The sequence below is a fragment of the Cryptotermes secundus genome, unplaced genomic scaffold (genome assembly GCF_002891405.2).
Source record: "Cryptotermes secundus unplaced genomic scaffold, Csec_1.0 scaffold1406, whole genome shotgun sequence".
NCBI classification, from domain to species: domain Eukaryota; kingdom Metazoa; phylum Arthropoda; class Insecta; order Blattodea; family Kalotermitidae; genus Cryptotermes; species Cryptotermes secundus.
In genome coordinates this window covers 509,641-528,247 of record NW_019721015.1, presented here as the reverse complement: position 1 = coordinate 528,247, position 18,607 = coordinate 509,641, and the positions used below count along the sequence as shown (strand labels likewise).

Below are 18,607 nucleotides of genomic sequence, written 5' to 3'. Positions count from 1 at the left end.
GCACATACTTAGTCTCTGAAGGAAAGTAATTTCTGTAGTATTGTCACGTGATTGTGACTATTGGATTTGGACTGGTAATTTGAATTACTGAACACTTACAGCACGTAACTACAAATAACTATAGCGTTATCTCAAATTAACACAGACTCTTCAATTCATTACAGCATGCACCAGCACTAAGTATTCTCAGTCTGCTGTATCTTCACTTGCTGTTGCCTGGTAACGCCTTCCAAAGCCATAGCTTCCTCAGCTTCCGTGGTCGCGCCCTTACTGGTTGGCGACTCTCTCACAACTAACTAAACCCTAGACTTGTCCTGCTCATAACATCTCGGAACGGACCGCACAGAAACTTCCTCTCCAAACTTCTTTTTTGTTGCTCCACGTGGCTGTCGCAAGGACCGCGCAAAGAACACCGCTTCCCAGTTAGTCCATTGGTGCGTGTTACGAATGTCTTGAGGCCATAACCTAGCAACAAGCGTTGTGAGTCATTACTTAGCAACAGGTCTACATGCTACACAAATCGCATCCCTCGTTCTTTTGTCCCTTTCCTTTATCCGAGACATTTTCCTCCGTATTACTTTCCCAGTCCGTGTTCTTCGCATAGTCACAACTACCTCCCTTCCTCCTTTCATTCCTTCAGTTTCGAGTATTGCCGCGGTAATTCTTCGTTACTGTAACGTTTTCCAAGTGGTCCGCGTCCTCCGTCAGCCCGATAGACTGGTTTTTGTAATTACAGGTATAAACGCGTATACACGTGGCGTCGAGAGATGCTTCGAGGCCTCGTGACAACTACCACATCTGAGATGCATGCTACATTTTAACCCATGAACTTGAAGAGAAGAGACAATTTGGACGACCTAGGCATAAATGGGAGAACAATATTAAACTTCGTATTAAGGAATTACGATATGAGATTCTGGACTAAATTGATGAGGTTCAGAACAGGAACCAGGTGTAGGCTTTTGTGTTCGGGTTCCATAAAGAGGTTGAGAATTTCTTAAGTAGCCGAGCGACTGTTAGCTTCTCAAGGATAATCCAGTTCCTTGAAGTTATATTGATTTAATAATAATAGTAGTAGTAGTAGAGTAGTAGTAGTAGTAGTAGTAGTAGTAGCAGTAGTAGTAGTAGTAGTAGTAGTAGTAGCAGTAGTAGTAGTAGTAGTAGTAGTAGTAGTAGTAGTAGTAGTGTTAGCATTTTCAAAGCGAAATTTAAATGAAATGAGAAGTTGGGCCACAGGGGGGCAGGGTGCAGGGTGGCAGAATAATGCGTCACCATTTGGCTCAAATGTCCTTACGTAAGTGTGACACTGAGTACAAACAACATTTAAAAAGCTGTCTCTGTAACAGTCCTTGGAAGCCCATTGGCTTGTGAGACGCCGAGGCTCCCACATTTTCTAAACAATCATTTCACAGATGGCGTTGAGGTTGTCAGCCTTACACGGTTGCCGCCCTTTATACCCCAGGAAGATTCCTGGTACTCGTTTGTGTTAGAGACTGAGTCGACACCAGGGCCATAGTGTGGCTGGAAAGATTGCATCCATTAAAAAATTCAATAATCTCATCGGGAATTGAACCCGCGACCTTCCGTCTTGAAGCACAGTGCCGCAACCAACTACGCTACGGCGTTGCCCCTATAAACAACCTTCATGTACATTTTAATGTTTCACACGGAGATCAGCTTAAAGCAATTTTCTCGCTCGGTTCCTTGCATCCGTTAATTATTAGCATGGTCAGTTTCTATTTATGTTAAAGGACATTTTCGTTCTCGCTCAATTCCTCAAGTCCCCGTGTCTGAGTCCCTATCTTCTCATTACTTCCAAATTATCCATTTCAGTACGGATGTAATTTATGCTTACATAATGTTACAATGCCAATCACAGTGGCCTCGCGGTCTAAGGCACGAACTAACCTCGTCAGCTTAAACACTGGGATCGTGGGTTCGAATCCCACGCGAAGTATGCGTTTATTCTGTTATTGTTGTTCTGTGTGTAGGTAGCGGCCTGTGACGGACTGATCCCCCGTCCAAGGAGTCCTACCGACTGTGTACAGATTAAGAAACTGAAAAAGGGGCCAAGGTCCACAAGGGCCGTAGACAGACATATTCTTGTTTCTAGTGGTTGCTACTTACGCTTGATGTTTCTTGTGCTCTTGGACTCTAAAACAGATCACCTACAGAACACAGTTCTTTTGTGTATTGTATTGTACTCCAGCGCTAAAACGACCCAACTCACCGTGCGATTTCACATATATAAAATTGCAGTACACTAGTCAAGCAAGAGTGCAGTTGCATTTTATGCGACGATGCGTTTATGAAGACCTCGCATAATTCATGACAAGTTTTCTAATATGAATAAATGTAAAGCAATTGGGATTTCTGGGATTTGAGATTTGCATTATTTCAAACTTTGCGCATAAAGTGAGACTAATTTAATATTTTTTTACATCTCACTATTTCATATTCGCATAAATTGCGAGCGCACTATTCTAGAGCATACATCTATTTTAAGATAAATACAAATGAAACTACATCTCCCCATAATGCACGTCCTGTTGCCATGGCTACTGAGTATGAAACACATGAAGGTTACACGCTCACTGACGTCATGATTAGAAAAACTGGCCAGGAATCGAACTCATGAACGGAAGGGCAACATTAACAATTTTCTCGGGACTCTCTCCACTTTCAATTTTTGATGACAATATTTCAGTTTCTTGTATTTCCTTATTTTTCAAATTGTGATGTTTTCCCAAAAGTGCAAGGGGGTAGAAGACGCCTGATTTTCCTTCCACCTTGCCGGCGCCCATGGTTATGTTCCTCCGAAACGTTGAACTTGTAGCTGACTACATAAGGTCACATTCCAGAAAGTGATTCAGAGTCTCATGACTCAACTTATACAAATCGTAACAGTTTAATTCACGCGGTGAGGGGAGAGGAAACGGCCCACCTCGGATCTCTGTCCACACAGAACTGCAAAAGAAAAAACACGCGGACATACAACTTATGCTTCCATTAGTCATCCGAGCAATCCACGAGCCTTAGAACTCGTGATATTTAAACAAGAAAACCAGCAGCAGACTAAAATTTAGACTTTGCTTATGAATACAACTGTGGTTAACTTTCAAAAGTTGTTCCACGCATCTGGAAAATTTTCTTGTTGCACCAGAACATGTTTCATGTGATGTATCCGAAGGTCACGAACTTCATGCAAACGAAGGAAGAAAAAAATGTTCAGAAGCTTGGTTAGAATTCTGTAGAAATGGATTTAATTCTGCTTGCTAATGTAACCATCCAAGTGGACGTGCGTTTTATCAGGAAACCATGTCACTTTAAGGCTGGGGCCACACGAGAGGACAAAATGTGTCCGTTGTAGAAATAAACAAGAGAGGCGAATGCTACTCTTTCTTGTGGCTCCATTGCAGACAAAAAAACTACGCACCGCATTCTGAAACTGTGTGGTGTCCTCAGCAACGTCCGTCATAAAGTACGTTCGTTGCAAGAGACGTACTTCGTGCACTCGTGTGGCCCCAGCCTAAGACATCTAGATTGTCTTCCAGTAGCGCTTTCTGCTCCCTGGCAGTACTTCCGCCTCCGACAACTGCTAACTCAGATACATAACAGAGTTTCCATGCAGAGCTCGGTGAGACCGCAACCTGTTGATCTAAACGCCGTACAGTTTCTCTTGTGCTTGCGTAATGAACACACAGCTTCCTCCGTACGAGCAGATGCACTACTGGTACGCCCGTTCGCACGTTTATAACACATACTTCCTGGTTCTTCTGGTTGTTTAAGCCTTTAAAGCCCAGTGGTTACTACGCATATGTACTAACTGCTATAATCACTCTCACTCAATCATTCACTCACTCGCTCACTCGCTCACTCGCTCATGGAGCTGGGCACTTCTTGAGAAGTCGCCAATTGTGCAGCCACTCAAGAAATTCCCAGCATTTTATGGAACCCAAAGGTACATTACCGTATTCACAACAGCCCTCCACTGGCCCCTACCCTAAGCCAGATCAATCCAATCCAAACCATCCCATTCTATCTCTCTAAGATCAATTTAATATTATCCAGCCACCTACGTCTTTGTCTTCCTAGTGGTCTCTTTCCTTCTGGCTTTCCCACCAATATCCTAAATGCATTCCTCTTCTCCCCATTAGTGCTACATTCCATGCCCATCTCATCCTCCTTGACTTGATCATTCTAATTATACTTAGCGAAGACCATAAGTTATGAAACTCCCCATTATGCAGCTTTCTCCTAACTTCCGTCACTTCATCTATCTTCGGTCTAGATATTCTCCTCAACACCCCGTTCTCAAACACCCTCAGTCTATGTTCCTCCCTTAAAGTCAGAGACCAAGTTTCACACTCATACAGAACCACGTGTAAAATTATAGTTTTGTATACTCCGCCAGTGCCATCAGCGAACCTGCCCTATACCTCGTACATGATTCTAAGATTCCAAGTACCAAATCTCATATCCATTTTCTTTTGCTTAGGTCGTTTATCCAAAGAATCCGTCGAGGTCCGAGGTTTCTTGAGATCTTTCGCAACAAACTTTTTTTTATGGTGAGGAGTACTTAGCCTAATGCCCAACCTCCAAGCTGGCGGACCACCCCTTGTCGGCTGTCCGCGACTTCTTATTCAATATATTCGCAGCTACCCTTCATATCTGGGAGCCATTTCCTCCATCCGCAACCTGAGGACGCGCCATGCACTGGTGACAAGACACCCACCTAACATGGACCAACTTCTTTAATATACTAAACTCTAAATTCTGCCAACAGAGTGTATCTGTGCGTTTCGTATGATTCTCACAATAAACAGCGACTGTCTCCCCAAACAGCATTATCTGTTACGGCTTTGTAGCGGACACATTATGTGTTTCCTGTGAGGCATAAACTGAGTCCTTATGTATTATACAGAAGAAATCCCGTATTTAATTCACTGTGTAGAACAAGGTGAAGCAATACATAGAAAATATAATAGGCTTAAATTTTCCGGTGGTCAAGCTTACGACCGTTCAAGTGACTAAGCTGCCGTTGTAGCATAGAATAAGTAAGAAAAGCGCGATCTGCTTTGCGAAGCCTGTACTGACAGAGGATTTGTACACAAGGAAGAATTTTCAATAACATGTTATATATGCAATACGTATACTTGGCAAGGCCAAGCGTGTTCATAAAAAACAAATTCATTCTCTCGTTAGAGAGGATGTTACATAAGGACTATGACCGCAAGGGCTCAGTTGAAAAATAATCTCTGGTCGTAAGGCTCGAGGGGCTTGGTGAAAAGATGAAATGATTGGCGGTAAACCGCCAGTCGTAAAGTAACTCTGACCTAAATCTGACTCAGTCTTTGAAGGGTTAACAACCGGGTAGTGTCCCTCCAGGGTTGAACGACCGAGGGGTCGGAGTTCGAGTTCCGGTAGGATCAAGAATTTTCTCTTCTCCATTTCATACAGATCGGCTCTGGGGTTCGCCCAATCTCCTAATCAATAGGTACAGGGGGGGCTCTTTCCTCGCGTAAAACGGCCGGGGCGTGAAGCTGACCACTCACTTCCAAGTAGTGCCGATGTGAAGAAAATGTGGATCTGTACATCCACTCCTTCATACGCCTTCAAGGCGTAGTGCTTAATTAGTTAAGCACAGGGACAATTCTACCTTTAGTGTCTCTCCATGGTGCATCACGAATATAACACAGCAACACATGAATCGCCACAACAGCAAAAGGGTTCGATATTAAATATTTTCTCATACGTTGTGTAAGACTTCATCTTGCTACTCAGTTCAGCATTGCAAACGGTTCAAAAGAAGGAAACAAGTGTGCAGAAGGATCTGTGCAACATTGGTGCTCAATAGTTAGTTAGTTAGTTAGTTAGTTAGTTATTGGAGAGGGTGGGTTTCCCCATGCACTGAGACCTGTATTGGTCCATTGTGCTTCCCTCTATGATTTCTACCAGTCTCTATATCCTACCGGTACTGGTGCTTACCATCAGTCCCGCCCAGCCAGCGAGACCGGCTCTACTAGCTGAGAGGTATCTATAATGCTTCCCCCATCTACCAGAGGTATTAGAGACTACTGTTGGGCGGGAAACGTCCGTAATTTGGCTCAGTGACCTCCTTTGGAGATATGAGGTTCTTTTACGTGCCGTAAAGCTACGACACGGGACCCACGGCTTAAAGTCCCTCCCGGAGGACTTGTTCCCTGAATTTTTCCGCCCATAAAAATTCGACGACCTCCGACGGGTATTTGAACCCGCGTACTACGAGTCATGAGGTGGGAACGTTACCTCTAGACTACGGAGGCCGGTTTTGGTGCTCAATAAGAAATACGTATATTATACAAACTTTAGAGTGTCAAGTGAAAAAGAACATCCCGTACAAGGACTCCACTAACCGAGACACAGAGTGTAAACCGTTCTTATCAATTTTTTTCTTTGGCATTACAGCCCCAGTGGGCCTAGGCCTACCTCCATGAACTTCTCCGTTCACTTCTGTTTTTCTAGATCTTACACATTCGGTAGGTCTCCTTGGGCGGGTGATCAGCTCCTCGCAAGGCCTGTTTCTGTACACAAACACAGAAAAACGTACACACACAAACTAAACATCCATGCCCTGAGTGGAATTCGAACCCACGATCCCGGTTTCCAAGCAAGCGAAGACAGTACATGCCTTAGACCGCTCGGCTACCGTGACCGGCGTTCTTATCCATTTACTTCTCGAATTTCTTCAGTCACTTTATACTGGACCATAACGTAAGGGTGCAGAAATATTTATTTTGCACTAAAGAAATTATAAATTGGTCAACCTGTTCGACAGAAATATAACATAATTCTGGTTTACAACGTGCTCCGTGGAATGCAACGACTGCTTCCAACTCGGAGCTGTTGGATTCAACTAGAAGCCATAATATTAAAACTGAACACAGGGGCAGAGTATTGCTCCACGAACCGCAATTAAAGACAGCTTGCATTCTGCCCACACAACGTTTTTATGGATTTTATATGATTCTCGGTTTATGCTGTAATTTTTCCCCTTACAGCATATTAACCGCATGGTCTTTGTAACAGAGCTGCCGTGTGTTTTCTGTTGGAGAAAGATTGAATTTTTGCATATTAGATAGAAGAATTCCGTATATCACACAGCTGAAACCCATAAACGATGGTGAATTGTAATACCATCCGTCATTCAACAGTTCCCCTTGTTTCTTGGTCTTCTAACTGGCTGATGTTCTCACCAAAATTATGTATAAATTTATCCGGGCACACTGAAAACCGCGGCTTCAGCTAGTATAAATCATATTTGGGAACTTCCCAGATCAAATTCTCGGCTGTCCTTATAAATTTTCACATTTTATGAGTGACTACAGAAGGGGTGTGGATTGTGAACTGGTTTACTGAACACTTATACACACCACTCGGAACTACAATTAATTACAGTGCTATCGCTGATCTCCACATTTTACAAGTCATCACAGCACCCGCTAAGACTTTCCCCAGCCTGCTGTGTCATCAGCCGTTTCCTGGTAATGGCTTTAACAGTGGAGATTCTTCAGCTACACGAGCTCAAGTCCTGTCTTCACAGCCTCCCGTGCAGAACTCAACTCTCAACTGACAACTGCCAGGCTAGTGGCCATTTCATACCAACCCCCTAATCTTTTCACAGGCTGACTTTTAACTCTCTGTCAACTAACAACTGACAGCCAACTGGATCGCCCCAACTGTCTTCCTTATAACCACTTTGTACGGACCGTATAGAAAACACCGTTTCCAACAGTAATTCTATTGTTGTGTTCGTATTCGTGGCCGCGGGAACGTGTTTACCGATTCGTTGCCTAGAAACGGGTTGCATAATACCACTGTTTATTCGACTATTGCATAGCAACGGCTGTACACACTACAGTATCTTTTACGGTTTTCCTGAGTCCCTCCAAGATACTTTCCTTTCAAGTACACTCTATTTCCTCCTGTTCACGCTGGAAAGTCTACGCAGTTCAGAATAAGTCGTTAAATAAAGGACCGGTTCGGAAGCTTTCCTGTATCTCTGACTAGCAAAACAGCAGCGTGTTTCCCGAGGCCTGGTTCCCTGACCGCGTCTGACAACGTGAGGCACAGCACGTCACTGCATGGGGAGCTGCGCTGCTACCTTCCGGGATATGACGCCGTGTAGTCTCGTAGGAAGTTACCGATGTATAGGAGGATCGTACTGCTTCCGTCTTCAACGTAAATCAAAGCTGCAAGCAGAACACTGCCTGTTCCCTTGCATTCTTGCTGATGGATTGCTTGACTTCCTTTTCTGCCCTTCGAAACTTCAGTAAAATTATATCAGACTACACGGCGTCACAATCCCCAGAACCCAACACTGTTTACAGTCACTGCAGTGAGAGCGTCAAATTTCTCGCGCAAGCGTGTTTATGTACAATAATAGTCTTCCTGTGGGGTAACACAAATATAATCGGTCACATCTGAACGCTATCTTGTGTATGAACAGTGCTAACTCACCGAAATAGGTGAAAGGGAATGTAGTAGCTGCCTGTCGCTCGGAAACTCGCTGTGGCGCGCTCACAGATCACCTGAACACTGAACACAAGCGGAGTCACATTGCGGTAGTGCAGCCGCCGGCAAGGTTGTGGAGAGGCCAGGCGGCATACACTGTCTGTGACCTTGCGCTCAGGGTTAGTTCGGGTTGCAGCACAAGACAGAAGGCCTCACTCATTATCTAAACTGATTTCAGGGTTACAGCGCGTCATATAAGCTGCGGGCTGCATACTGGCGCCCGTACAAATTATCTAATGCTCACAACAAACTCTGTCAGGGTTACATACAATGGAAATGTAACATCTGTGGACCTAATAGGGAGCACCTATTCTGAATTTTAGGAGCCGGGATAGCGAAGTCGGTATCGCGACTGATTACGGGCTCAACACCGAGGGGTCGCAGTTGGAGTCCTGATAGGTTCAAGGATTTTCTTTTCCCCACAGCATCCAGATCGGCTGTGGGTCCCACCCAGCTACCTATCCAATGGGTGCCGGAGTTTTTCCCCGGGGATAATGGGGCCGGGGCGTGAGGCTGATCACTCACTACTAGCTAGTGCCGAGGCCAAGATACATCCACTCCCCCATACGTCTTCATGGCGTACTGTTTAATTAGTTAAGCACGGGGGACAACTTCATTCTCTATTTTCAAATCTTTACTTTTTAAAGCTACGAGATTCGAGAATCGAGTGGGTTAGCTTAGTCGTGATGTTCTGGACACATATTCGGGAGGTATTCGGTTAGAATCCCGGCCGGAAGGCTGATCATCTTGATTGAATTACTCGTGGTTTTCTTCAGTCCTTTAACACAAGTGACTGGACACTACTTCGATTAGACACCCACCGCTTCCTTCCAAATCCTTCATAATTCATCATTCACCAATCATTTGTCGTTATATAAGATAGATACTGAAGTGAAATAAATCACAGAAAAGGGGATTCGGCGGCGCTGGGCTCGAAGCAACACAACGCACGGTACATCCGGACACCGGATTCAGAATTCCACATTACACGCGATAGGGATGTAAACAGTCAGTTCTACCGACTGAGTCATTATGGCACCCCCCGAATTTAAATCCTTCTCGGGTTTCCTGCACCAAATCCTTGTTCCGGGCAAAGTAAGGTCACATTGCATAACATATCCGCCTGTGAATGTGGAAAAAAAAAGGCCTTGTAAGAATATTCTTCTTCTTCTTCTTCTTCCTTGACGGATTAAGCTCTCTGGCGTGTTTTCACTCAATTAATTCTGAAACTACTGACCTGACAGGCAGTTGGTAGGACTCCTTGGAGAGGGAGTCAGCCTATCGCAAGGTCGCTACCTAAATAGGACAAAACAAACACAGGATAACCCCATGCTTCGAATGGGATTCGCACCCACGACCCCAGTCTTTACGCGGACGAAGATATTTCATGCCTTAGACAGCGCGGCCACTGTAATCGGCCTGTGAGAATATTAAAAGGTAAAATTGTTCCTGTGCTTAACTGATTAAGCATTACTCCATGAAGACGTATGGGGTAGAGGATGCATACAGTGTCCCTGAAGGAGAGGTCATAGTATCGGTCATTCTAAGCAATGATGTGCATATGTGCATGTGTCCTATTCCGAACGGTTTCCGAGACAGAGCTACCTTACTGTACAGACGAGCAACACCCGATGTCCTCATACGAGTTGCAAAGTGCATTGATAATGACGATGGAATTTTCGAAAATGTGCTGTACTAGGTAAACTGTACCAACTTTGTGATTTGAACAATAAATACCGGATGGCGTAGTCGGTATAGCGACTTGCTACGGGCTAGACGACCGAGGGATCGGAGTTCGAGTCCCGTAGTGTGAAGAATTTTCTTTCCGCCACCTTGTCCAGAACGGCTCTACGATCCACCCAACCTCCTATCCAATGGATACCGGGGGCTCTTTCCCTGTGAGTAAAGCGGCCTGGGCCTGAAGCTGACCATTGATCTCCACCTAGTGCCGAGGTCAATAAAATGTGGATCTATACATCCAATCCCCCATACGCCTTCATGGCGTAGTGCTTACTTAGTTAAACACAGGGACAATTTTACCGTTTTACCTTTATTAGAAACAGCACGTAATAACTCTTTCTTATCAACAGTTTCGGAGCTGTACAGTGAAATAGCTTTATCTACATATACACTTTCTTGCTTAGTGTGATCGATACTGTGACCTCCCAGCATATCGACCTTTCCTTCTGGGATATCCTATATACCCACTTGTAGGAATATTACTATTTCATAACCTAACTTGGAGGTATATCAAGAGTGCTGTCTTATGGGATATGACACCATGTATTCTGGTAGAAATTTATCGACTATTGGAAGAAGATAGCATCCATCAGCACCAACTGCTGCCTGATCCTTGCTTCTGTTACTCATCGACCCTGAAGATGAAGGCAGAACTTTCCTCCGAAACGTCGGTTAACTTGTACCGAACTACAGGCGTCATATCTCAGAAGGCCAGAGCCTCAAATCGGTTTGCGAGTTCCAGGTATTGGCCTCGATCTTCAGGTTTGGCCAGCAATCTGTAACGTATTGTTACATTTAAATGTTTAAAGCTGAAACAAGACACAGCGAAAGGCGAAAGTAAATTGTTTCAATGTCATGACACATGTTTCATCACACAAAGATGTTCTGATTCCTCAGCGTAATTTGGGGTTCGTAACAATTCTAACCTTGACACTCTAGGGTAAATTAATTGTGAGACAGGTTGAAACATAAGGATAAATTGCTCAATTAGTATGAAACAGAAGTGAACTGACCTTGACGAAGCCCGTTTCTCCACACTCCAATAAAAATACGCGTGCTGCTGATCATTACAAAACAGCGATATTTTAGTCTGATAAATAGTTGCAGATATTTCGCAGAAAGCTGGTACGTCCGCCAGAACACCGCTCCAGTCCTCTCTCTTCCTATATCCGTACAATTCTTGATTTAGCTTCTACCTTGAAGATGGAGGCAGTAATTTTGTGCGCAATTCTGCTAACGATCTACCAGATTACACGCCATTACATCTCGGAAGATAGTAATCTTCATTTCTAAGACCTGCTTGACTATCAATTTTCCATCGTATATTTTGGTTTCCCCAAGACTTAGGTGGGTGGATAAAATTAAAATGGATCTCAGACAGGACTTACACTCGTCCAGGCCGCGCCATAGCTCAAGCAGTTAGTCGCTAGCTTCCCACCGCGGTGGCCCGGGTTCAAACCGGGTCTGATAAAGTGGGATTTGTGGTGGACAAAGTGGCGCTGGAGTAGGTTTTCTCCGAGTACTTCGGTTTCCCCTGCCTATCTTCATGCCACCAAATTCTCCATCATCATAATCACCCGGGGAAGGTACAATAGGCCAATCAGTGGCCGCCGTGCTGAGTGGACCCAACTGGACTCCACCCCCCACCAAGCGAATTTAAAAGAAAAAATTACACTCGTCCACATCTTGTCAAAACCTTTCGACGGTGCTAAGCTGAACTGCTTTAACGTAAAGGTAAAGGAGAAGGAAGGGGAAAATGAATGACGATAGGAGGGGCACATGAAAGGGAAGGGAAAGGAAGAGTGGAAAAAGGACAAAAAGGCTATAAAGGGCTAAAGGACAAGAAGAAGGGATGATGACTGAAGATATGAAAGAAATGAGTTTAGAAGAGATGAAACTCGCGCATGTGCTTAAAATCATTGCCATCCAGTGTTGCTGTCTCAGTTTAGTTTTGGCGGTTAAAACACCCACGTTGTAATCAAACCGTGTTTAGTAGACCTACCTACCTACATATGGCTCTAGAGCTCTTGTGGACATTCGCAGCTTTTTCAATTTTTTAATCCATACACAGTCTGTAGGACTCCTTGGACGGGGGATCAGCCCGTCGCAAGGCCGCCACCTACACACAGAACAATACAAACAGAGTAAACGCAAACAGACATCCGTGCCTCGAGTGGAATTCGAACCCACGATCCCAATGTTCGAGCGGACGAAGACGGCTCGTGTTTAGTCTGCAGATATTAAACATGTACATGCTATATAACAACTTAAATCATTTTCTGTTGAACTTTCAACAGACATTGTAGTAGCAGTTTCAGTGAAATAAGTTCAAACTCTTTGGATCCAAGGCCTCGGAATGCAGTTTCGTAATTCATTCCAAAATACGACTCTCGATCCAGGTAAACTCTATCGAATTGCGTTTCTTTCACTACTGCTAAGGAAGGTCAAACTCCACGCTTTAACGTGTGTTTACGATTACTTAAATCCGCCAAGATGTTGAAGAATGAATGTGCCATACATTCATAACCCGAAATACAGTTTCAAGAAGTGACCGACAGATAATCCCGAAATGTCGGATGTGAGGTTCTCTTAATAGCATTTCATGAAAAACATGAATCATAAAGCTGATCCCTGCGCCATGCTCGCCAAGGCCAACAGCAGGTAACATTATAGTGTAAAAAATGGCAGAGTTGTTGATAAGGACAATGAGATGAAGACGTATGTGGGAGTGTAGGTATAGCGATCGTGCAGCCAGTAGGCTAGTCACTACAGTGACTGAGCTGTCCCGGCCGGTAAGACTACAGTGTTGTAACATGAGCCATGAGATTCTCGACTCCGATGAGAGAAACGTACGGTGCCAGTTGACAAACGTATCTAGGCGTGCAAACAGAGAGCGCTTTCCTTTAGCTTCATTCAGCGGTGACGTGACTCCGTCAAGGATGCGTTCAGGAATTACTCTAGACTTAATGAGGTCATCGTCCCTGCTAAACGTCACGTTTCATTTCCGAAAAGTTGTTTCGCGACGCACTGTAGTCCAAATCGGCTCTTCAACTTTCGTTCAACTCGGAAAACATTCGCGGAATTTAGACAAATCGAGACTAGCTGAGCTACAATCAGTTTTACACAAGGGCCTACATAGTTGCATTTAGTTACCACGCTTCATCAGAAATCCAATTATGAGCTCTCTGCTACTGGACTCAGAATCTTACGACTCTGAAGGGTAAAGATTGAAATATGAAACAAGAAGTTCTGGGTAAAACTAATCGTTTGATACAGCATGGTCTGCATAGAAAACGACGCCTCCAACAAATCTTCTTTGCCGCAGGAACTTCTTTACCCAGTTGTTATCTAGCAACGACTCCCAGCTCATGACTCAAGGTACGCGGGTTCAAACCCGGCGGAGGTTGTGGAATTTTTAAGGGCGGAAAAATTCAGGGAACAAGTCCTCCGTGCGGGACTTCAAGCCGTGGGTCCCGAGTCGTAGATTTACGGCACGTAAAAGATCCTCATGTCTCTAGGAGACCTCTGAGCAAAATTAGGCTACAATTTCCCGCCCAAGTAGTTTCCAATGCCTCTAGTAGATGGGGGAAATATCACGTACCGACGGCCGACCTCGTTGGCTGAACGGGGCTTATAGCACGCATCAGTACCGGTAGGGTATGAGGACAGTAGAAATTAAAGGGGGACGCACAATGGAGCAATAACTGGTCTAAGTGCATGGGGAAACCCACCCCCTCTAATAATAATAATATCTAGCAACGACAGGGGGGATACACAGGCAGACCCACAGACACGCGTCCAACATTGCGTGTATTCGTTGGTGCGGGAACGTGTTTACCGAGATGTTGCCTAGCAACGATAGGAGGGATACACATACATACACACAGGCTGATGGTAGGGACTTATGAAGTAAGCCTCTGAGATGAGCTCAGTTGCCTTGATATACATACCGAGTTTACTAAAGACTGGTTCAAGCATTCAGAAGTTGATAAGGGAGAGATACAAAGACTCACAGCATGGAGATAACTCTTTTGTATGGGTGTGAAACTTGGCGTCTCACATTTAGCAAAGAACGTGTGGGTGTCTGAGAGCTGGGTATTGAGGAGAATGTTTGGACCTAAGGAGAAGGAGCAAGTGACATGAGGTTGGAGAACACTGCACAATGAGGAGCTTCATAATTTGCACTCTTGACCTAAATATTATCGGACTTATCGAATCGAGAAGGATAAAGGAATGGGACATGTCGCAATCACTGACCGTGAGAAATGCTTAGAAATGGTGAGTCAAGGACCGTGAAGGGAAGGAAGAGCAGTATTAGACTGAATATTCAAAGGGTGCAGACTGATTTCAAGTGACTCAGAACAGGGTAATGGACCATAGGGTTCCTTAAACGTGGAGGAAATATCTTAAGTGGCTAAGCGACTATCAGCTTCCGTTCCCTGGCACTGTTTACCGTACTCAAGACCTCGATTTCTTCCTTTGAGATACGGACACAATTTGGATTTCGAAACACAAACTGAAACGTTCAGTTGAGAAATGCAAACCGGAGCCTGTGCTACTGAGCCTACTCGGGTCGCGGGCAACATTCACTCTAACCTCGCTATCCTGACCGAGATTCTTCTTGCTTTCTTCCAGTCACTCCAACCAATTTTCATGACTGCTCCTTCCGAGCTCCCTCCGACTCATTAATTACCAATCATTTCGCGTAAACTGAGCCTTTCGAAGGGTTGTTAACAATTTGAGGTATGAAGCTCATCTAAATAATATCTAAAAATTAAGTTCCTGCCTGTAAGAAAACACACAGGTGGTTAATGGTACGAGTGAAATGATCATACTGTGAGAATTATGTGTAAAAAGTAAAAGTAAAGCTATCCCTGTACCAGGCCGTGAAGGCCCATAGGGTTGTGAGACGTTGAGGGTCCCACATTACCTAGACAATCGGCTCAAAGATAGCGGTAAGGTTGTCAGCCTTACGCGCCGGCCGCACTTTACTTGCCAGGAAAATTATTTAATTAATTCCTGGTACTCATTTCTGTTAGATGCGGAGTAAAACCCAGAGCCTAGTGCGGCTGGTAGGATTAGGTCAATTGAAAAAAATCCAATGACCTCATCGGGACTTGAACCCGCGATGGAACATATAAATACACTGAGTGGGGAGATGCAGAGCTTTATTGTGTTAAAGTAGATGGTACATATAGTTACCAGTAAGCTTCAAGTGGTTAAAGAATTAGAAATTGATAAGTAGATAAGCTGTATCCTTTATTTTAACAAATTACGAGCAGTGTTTAATGGCTTTTGGGTTTCACTGTGGGTCGCTGTAGCTGTTCGTTCTGTGCTCTTCCGGTCTTCGCATCTTGTGGAATTGGGAGTACCGCGGACGTTTCGGAGATATATGCTGCCTCCATCTTCAGGGTACAAGTGTGTCAGGCTAGTCAATGTTCATGTATATATACATACACAGTAAGTCAACTTTCCTAATGTTATACTTTAGCGTCCTGTTGCACGGTCAGAATAAATCATGGACAACTTTCCTACTCCGACCCTGAAAATGGAGGCAGCATATACACCCGAAACATAGTTGGCACTACCAATTTCCACACTCTGCAAAGACCGATGAGCAGAACCAACACCGACATTGTCTGTAAGGATGTCGGCCGACTCAGAACAACCAGCTGAGAAACTGACAGCGGTGACTCTTCCTTCTCTTCAGCTACTGGCAATCCTCCAACATTCAACGGCGTATTTCATTACGGTAATTATATGTAATATACTTGCATCCATTAAATACAGAAATGTCTACCTCCGTTTCGACTAGCACGCACAGACAGACAGACAGACAGACGTGCCAGAATCTAATAAAGCGCCCAGCATAATGGCTTAGGGTATCGAACAGCTTCCATTGCAATTTACCTGCTCTCTTTATTCGTTACGGAAAGACTGGCTTATGTCAACATTAGTCAGTAAGAAACCTCTTTCCCGGCATACTACTATCCTAACACTAACGACACTAACCACGACGGTAGCAACATTTTCCTAATGTGGAAGCAATAATGACACTGCTTAATCCTTTAAAACACAGTGGTAACTATATTGTGGTATATAGATCACTTCCTAAGCAATGATTCTGTACACAGCGGCCGTTACTATGTAACGCCCTTAACATACACGCATGCGACAACAGAAGAACTGTTTTTTTTTCTAAATGGTCCGTGCCGAGATGTTATAACTGGGGAGGTTTGTAGCTTAGTCAGTTGATAGTTCTGTACGGGAATCTGTTAAGAGAGGACTTGAGCAGGAGGCAGAGAAATGGCCATTGTTGAAGCCGTTACTAGGAAACGTTTTGTAAAAGTCTGAAAACACTAGACTGTGTGCTCTAGTGAGCTGTAAAATGTAGAGATAGCGCTACTGCTATAGTTATTTGTAGTTACGACCTGTAAGTGGTCGATAAATCTATTCACCCATCCAAAACCCGTCTAAGATCACAGACATACTACGTGACAATATATACCAGTTGCTTCATCATTGTAAAGCTCTTCATGTTGCTCACAAAGTGCATTTATGAGTTTCGTACGATTCTCAGAAAGAAATAGCGATTATTTCCTAAACAGTATTGACCGTTTCATCTTTGCAAAGCAGATGCAGTGAGGCAGTAACTATTATTCACATGAACTTCTGCCTTCGAGGAATGCGATGGTGTCCGAAGTGACCATGCAGCAGCCAATGTGTGTCATCAGTTGCACAGTGGCACTGAGACGCAAGGCTTCGTGCCCTACCCGCCCCTCCGTATGAAAGTGAAACCCTGATGGCAGCTATGTCCGCTTCACGGAGGTCACCACATCCTTCGCCACTTCACGGCCTGCAGGCCGCGTAACCACTCACGTTACAGCCTTCATTCACACCTAATTATTGTGCCATCAGATCCGTTCATAAGCGTTATTGGCGCGAAGGGCAGAGAACTAAAGAATACTGGCAAGGTCGTGCCTGTCAGTCTGAACTCCGAAACCACCGTACGGATCCCGACTGACCCTTCAAAGCCCAGTACCACCTGCCCTAAAACACCAAAGCTCTGCAACCTGCCAACACAGTGTTTGTCCCATATCATTCTCACAGCAGAAATTTCTTCCCTAAACAGGTGTAACCAGGTGGTCTTTGTAGCGGAGCCGTAATGTGTTTCCTGTACGGTACAAACTGCTTTTTATATATTATTTAGATGAAATTCGGTCTTTAAACGATTAATGTGGTATTTGATGTTTGGGAGCACGCGGAAGCGTAGTTGGTTGAGGGGCTGTGCTACAAGCCGGAAAGTCGTGGGTTCAAGACTCGATGAGGTCATTGGATGTTTTCAATTGACCTAATACTTCCAGCCGCTCTATGGCCCTGGGGTCGACTCACCCCTAAAAGAAGTGAGTACCAGGAATTAATTAAATAATTTTCCTGGGGAGTAAAGCGCGGCCGGTGCGTAAGGGTGACAACCTCACCGCCATCTTTGAGCCGATTGTCTAGATAATGTGGGACCCTCAACGTCTCACACCCCTATGGGCCTTCATGGCCTCTTACAGGGATAGCTTTACTTACTTATTTGATATTTAAACAAATATTTTGGAGAACATTTTAATTTTAAATCCGATTTGGCGTTCTCACGGTGGTAATTATGAAGATGGCGTCCTCTGGGATTTGACACCATCTAGTTTTGTAGAAGTCCGCCGACATTTCGAAGGAACTACTGCCTCCATCTTCAGGGCCGAAGATGTAGCAAGCAAGTAACGACCAAGCAGTAAGCTTGCTCTGTGTTCAATGGATTCGGGTTTACATTTGCCTTTCTATTTCAGCAACTGGAACGACAAACGTAACAATTTGCACTCGTCTTGCAACATAATTTCAGAAAAGCTGAGATCTATTTTTGTCCAGTTTATAATAACAAATCATGATAAAGATTTTTTCTGTAACCCATAGAACACCTTTTGATTTCATAATGAAAACTGCCATGAATACTGACCAATTTCACTGAGAATAAAGCAAACTGTATTGTCAGACTCCATGCTGTTAGCATCAAAGCGCGCGGAACTCAAGAGGTGACACTGACCCATAATTCGCCGTGGCCAGTCGGCAATATGCAGAGATAAGCTGTAAGACGGGTTGTGGACTGCCGCCTCGCACGTTCCTCTTTCCCAAAACGCGCACAAGCCTACTGTGTGTATATACAGTAGCAAAATGTGTGCCCGGATATTACTATGTGTGTGTGATGTAACCGAACCATTGAAATCCTTCCCCCCCCCTTTTTATTTCAGTAGTTATAAAGTAGACAGTAAGAATT

The 18,607-nt window shown here is 44.3% G+C and overlaps 1 protein-coding gene across 4 annotated transcripts in view; it reads right to left on the bottom strand.

The window, feature by feature from the left end:
• The window catches only part of LOC111875299 (dual oxidase maturation factor 1), a 181,181-nt gene that overhangs the window by 107,958 nt on the left and 54,616 nt on the right, over positions 1-18,607 (bottom strand). Inside the window, exon 1 of one of the 4 annotated variants that reach the window (XM_023871425.2) lies at positions 8,500-8,590. The exons of the other annotated variants lie outside the window; for them this stretch is intronic. The gene's annotated coding sequence lies outside the window, so the exon portion shown is untranslated. Of the gene's footprint in view, positions 1-8,499; positions 8,591-18,607 lie in introns of those variants that run through there. 4 annotated transcript variants of the gene reach the window in all.